General features: G+C 37.5%; 1 pseudogene; it reads left to right on the top strand.

The window, feature by feature from the left end:
- The first annotated feature begins 299 nt into the window (after positions 1–299).
- LOC129652913 (tigger transposable element-derived protein 1-like) lies at positions 300–2,024 on the top strand (annotated as a pseudogene).
- The last annotated feature ends 3,789 nt before the right edge of the window (positions 2,025–5,813 follow it).

Genomic DNA, 5,813 nt, shown 5'->3' with positions numbered 1-5,813 from the left:
AAAGTGAAAAGTGAAGGTGAAGTCGCTCAGTCGTGTCCGACCCTTAGCAACCCCATGGACTGCAGCCTACCAGGCTCCTTGGTCCATGAGATTTTCCAGGCAAGAGTACTGGATTGGGGTGCCATTTCCTTCTCCAATACTGTATATTGACAAACTTAATTGATAAATGCATGAGATAAATTGATAAATTCCAACTGCTTCACCAACTCGCCCTTCCCAATCTCTCTCCCTCTCTTCAGCTCTCTCTGTTCCTTGAGATACAATAAATATTGAAAGTAGGCCAGTTTGATAACCTCACAATGGTTTCTAAGTGTTCAAGTGAAAGGAAAGTTGTACATCTCTCATTTTAAATCAAAAGTTAGAAATGATTACACTTAATGAGGAAGGCATGTCGAAAGCTGAGGCAGGCCAAAAGCTGGTCCTCTTGTACCAAACAGTTAGCTAAATTGTGAATGCAAAGGAAAAGTTCTTGAAGGAAATTAAGAGTGCTACTCCAGTAAACACACAAATAAGAAAACAAAACCGCATTCTTGTTGATATGGAGAAAGTTGTCTGGATAGAAGATCAGACTAAGCACAACATTCCCTTAAGTCAAAGCCTAATCCAGAGCCAGGTCATAGCCCTCTTGAATTCCATGAAGGCCGAGAGAGGTGAGAAAGTTGCAGAAGGAAAGTCTGAAGCTAGCAGAGGTGGACTCATGAGGTTTAAGGATAGAACCTGTTTCCATAGCATCGAAGTACAAGATGAAGCAGCAAGGGCTAATGCAGAAGCCGTGGCAGATTATCCAGAAATCAGTGAAGATCGTTAATGATGGTGGCTACACCAAACAACATTCTTTCAATGTAGATGAAGTGACTTATGTTGGAAGAAGATGCTGTCTACACTTTCATAGCCAGAGAGGAGAAGTCAACGCCTGGCTTGAAACCTTCAAAGGACAGGCTTACTCTTTTGTTAGGGGCTAATACAGCTGGGGACCTTAAGTTGAGGCCAGTGCTCATTTACCATTCCCCAAATCCCAGGGCCTTTAAGAATTTTGCTAAATCTACTCATTGTTCTCTAAATGGAACAATAAAGTTGGAATGGTAGCACATCTGTTTATAACACAGTTTCTTGCATGTTTTAAGGCCTGAGACCTGCTGTTTAGAAAAGATTTCTTTCAAAATATTACTGCTCACTGACAATGCACCTGATAGCATTGCATTTCTCTGATGGAAATATGTGATGAGATTCATGTTGTTTTCACACCTGCATTCTGCAGCCCATGGATCAGGGACTAATTTCAACTTTCAAGTCTTATTATTTAAGAATTACATTTTCTAAGGCTGTAGCTGTTGTAGATAGTGACTCCTCTGATGGATCTGGCAAAGTAAACTAAAACCTTCTGGAAAGTATTCTCTCTTTGAGATGCCATTAATAACTTTTATGGTTTATGGAAACAATATCAAATATCAACATTAATAGGCATTTGAAAGGAGGTGATTCCAACTCTCATGAATAACTGAGGGGTTCAAGACTTGGGAGGAGGAAGTAACTGTAGATGCCATAGAAAGAGCAAGAGAATTAAAAGTAGAATATAAAGATGTGACTGAATTGCTATAGTTTTGTGATAAAGCATTCACGTTGGGGAGTGCTTCTTATGGATGGATATGCAAAGAAAGTGGTTTATCTAAATGGAATTTACCCCTGGTGAAGATGCTGTGAAGATTGTTGAAATGCCAGAGGATTTAGAGTATTACATAAACTTAGTTTATAAAGCAGCAGCAGAGTTTGAGAGGATCAACTCCAATTTTGAAAGAAGCTCTGTTATGGGTAAAATGCTATTAAAGAGCATTTCACGCTACAGAGAAAATATGAAAGGGTCAATCTGTGGGTCAAACTTCACTGTTCTCATATTTTACAAAATTGCCACAGCCACCCCAACCTTTAGCAGCCACCATCCTGATCAGTCAGCAGCCAGCAACTTGAGGCAACACTCTACACCAGCAAAAAGATTAGGACTTGCTGAAGGCTCAGATGATGCTTAGCATTTATAAGCAATAAAGTATTTTTTTAGTTAAAGTATGTGCATTGTGGTTTTTTGTTTGTTTGTTTTTACATAATGCTATTACACACTTAATAAACTAAAGTGTAAACATAACTTTTATAAGTACTGGGAAACCACAAAATCCATGTGACTCACTTTATTGTGATATTTGCCTTGTTGTGGTACTCTGGAGCCAAATCCATAATGTCTCTGAGGTATTCCTGTATTAGTAAGTAAAGTCATTATTAAGCAAAACATACCTCAGTCAGTTCAGTTCTGTCGCACAGTCGTGTCCGACTCTTTGCGACCCCATGAATCGCAGCACGCCAGGCCTCCCTGTCCATCACCATCTCCCGGAGTTCACTCAGACTCACATCCATCGAGTCAGTGATGCCATCCAGCCATCTCATCCTCTGTCGTCCCCTTCTCCTCTTGCCCCCAATCCCTCCGAGCATCAGAGTCTTTTCCAATGAGTCAACTCTTCACATGAGGTGGCCAAAGTACTGGAGTTCCAGCTTTAGCATCATTCCGTCCAAAGAAATCCCAGGGCTGATCTCCTTCAGAATGGACTGGTTGGAAAACATACATAGCCAATTGTAAAAGAACCATTAATCAAAAAGAAAAGAAAAGAAAAAAAACAATTTTACATGACTAAATACCTAGCTCTAGTAGAATCAAAGCTTTTTCCCCCTCAATTATTTCTGGGTATTGTAGCAGAAATCAAAAAACCATATATCCTTGGCACACAGTTTATGCTCAATATATATTTGCCAAACAAGCCAATGAACAACAAAAAAGAAGTGAATGAATAGGTCTGCCCTTGATTAAATAAAATTTTGAAAATCTCTCTAGAACTAGTGATTTATAAGAGTTAGGCAAATCAGTTAACAGTTTTGAATTTTATTGCTATTGGTGAAGATTTAAAATGTGTATTAACCCTGCTGAAGTTAAACCTTTAGGGACATACATGTTAGTTTTCAGAGCTTTCAATCCAAGAGCACAGAGGCAGTAACTTTTCTGTACAGAAAAAATATAACTGCCTTATAGCTCAGTTGGTAAAGAATCCATTTGCAATGCAGGAGATCGCGGTTCAATTCCTGGGTCGGGGAGATGCGCTGGAGAAGGGATAGGCTACCCACTCCAGTATTCTTGGGCTTCCCTTGTGGCTCAGCTGGTAAAGAATCCACCTGCAATGAAGGAGACCTTGGTTCGATCCCTAGGTTGGGAAGATCCCCTGGAGAAGGGAAAGGCTACCCACTCCAGTATTCTGGCCTGGAGAATTCCATGGACTGTATAGTTCATGGGGTTGCAAAAGTTGGATGACTGAGTGACTTTCACTTTCACCACTCAATTAAATTTTTTTCAGAGATGTACTGTACCAAATGCCATGTATTAATCTAGAGTGACACTGTATACCTGAATGAACTAACAAATTTCTTGCTATTAACACACAGTCCTTGTTGTTTGACCACATTAATCAGAAAAATGTGTTACCTTTCAAAAAGAAGCATTATCCATTGTTTTAGGAAGTTCCCCAAACATGATTAATTCATTAAAAGCTTCTTAAATGTTATGTTACTTTGTAATTTGGTTTATGACATAAAAATTCCTGTTGAAATTTATTCCAATTAAAAGTCATTTTCTCCTGAAAGATAAATAAGAAATGGCCAATGGTGTTATCCCTTCATTCCATGATCTTACTGAAGTTTTGATAATGTTCAGATAGTGTTTCACTTAGTTGGACAATGATTTAGAAAAAACAAAGCATTTGAGCAAACACATAAAATTAGAGACTTCTAGGGAACCTACAGAACATCTAGTCCAAACCTGCATTTCAGGAACTAGAAAATTGAAAAAGAGGAAGAGTAATTGTTTTCCTCAAGGTTGTTCATTTTGATAGGGAAAACATTGCTTTTTTAAAGGAATCATGAAGCTTTATCCGGAGGGGAAATTCTCTTTCAGATAAACAAGCTTATGTAAGTTTACAAATACCAACCTTGAGGTTGGCATATTTGTTTGTTTGTTTTTAAGTGCATTTACTTTCTCTTAGTTAATTAATTGGCCATGACCAATTGGCCATGACTCTTTTTCCATGACCTAGAACATTCTTACAAGAAATATTTTAAAGAAGAAACTGTGAAATAGAGATAGGTATAAAATGTTGGCTCTTTTCCCAAACCACTATCAGTTGACTGGTTTTTAGCACTGATCCATGTTTTATTCTGGGCTTCCCAGGTGGCTCAGTGGTTAAAAAAAAAAAAAAAAAAAATATCTGCCTGCTAATGCAGGAACTTTGCAGGAGCCTCAGGTTCCATCCCTGAGTTGAAAAGATCCTCCAGAAAAGGAAATGGCAACCCGCTCCAGTAGTCTTGCCTGGAAAATCCCATGGACAGAGGAACCTGGCAGGCTACAATCTCTTGGGTCACAAAGAGTTGGACACGATTTAGTGACTAAATAACAACAGCAATGCTTTATTCCACCCCTAGTAACTAAACTATTCCTTAGACCTTCCTCTGTTGTCCCTAAAATACCATACAAAGTTAATGCCCCGACAAGAGAGGATTGGGGTTTTGTTCTGCTTTGGTTTTGTGTGTGTGTGTGTGTGTACATTTATCCTTAAAATTCTCCTAGTAGATCATCTATACCCGAGGTGTTTTTTTTTTTTTTTTTTTAACTTAATGGCCATTAAATAGAATTATAGCACCTTTTTTTCAATTGACCCATCAGTATAGATATCTATATAATTTTTCCATATGCAGGCCCTCTTTTTAGAGAAATAGTGGGGCAAAGACATAGTAGATAGCATGGTTTACATTATGATTTGCCTGATAACCAAAGTCAGTCAGTGGGAAATTGGGTGATAAACATTAGTAGATCCTACCTTACTCAGATAAAATTGAGCCTCTGCCATTTTGCAGTATCTGACAATTTCGTTCACAATGATAATAGGTGGAAATTCAGCTTATTTTTGTTAGAAAAAGTCACTTCTCTCAGTAACATCATTTGTGGCAAATTGTGGTAGAGCAATAAAAATAACAGAGAAGCAATAAATTGTTGCCTGTGTTTATCACAAACAATAAAATCCCATGAAACTAATGTTTCTTTTATTTCTTATCACACCTAGAGAGATTCCATTTTGACATTTATGTCTTATGTTTTAAGATTTTTTTTTCTGGAAAGTTTGTTTTTTTAGAAAAAAAAGTCTGTGTAACATAGTACCTGCCATTCAAATGTTCTTGACTTCCATTTACTCATCTGTAAAATTAATGGGTTGATTTTTAGACATTTTTTAGGTCACATCCAGTACTGAAAGTCAGATTATATTATTTAGTTATACTACATGAAACAGTTCCTCTCTGTTGAAATAAAATCCATTTGTGTTTAAATGATCAAAAATCCTGTCTACACTGTACCTATTCATTCATTAACCAGTGTGTACAATTTGCTGGCAATTTGCACTCACTGACATAAATCAAGGATTGGCAGACCATGGTCCCCAGTCTAAATGTGACCTGCCACCTATTTTGTGAACAAATCTTTTTAGAACATAGCCACACCATGTTGATTACCTCTGTCTATGGCTGTTTTTGTTTAAAAAACAGAACTCTCCTCAGGGCAGAGTTGATGGGTTGTGAAAGAGCATATTGCTCTCAAAACCCCTAATATTTACCATTTGGTCTGCAAAACAAAAACATTTTTATGTATATGTTCATTTTATTGACTCTGTTACAGATTTTTATTTATTTCTCTATGATAAGAGTTTTTGTTGTTAGCATCATCCTTGCGTTTG

The sequence above is a fragment of the Bubalus kerabau genome, chromosome 1, assembly GCF_029407905.1.
Source record: "Bubalus kerabau isolate K-KA32 ecotype Philippines breed swamp buffalo chromosome 1, PCC_UOA_SB_1v2, whole genome shotgun sequence".
NCBI lineage: Eukaryota > Metazoa > Chordata > Mammalia > Artiodactyla > Bovidae > Bubalus > Bubalus kerabau.
Note: the sequence above shows the minus strand (reverse complement) of the source record. Positions and strands in the feature narration are given on the sequence as shown.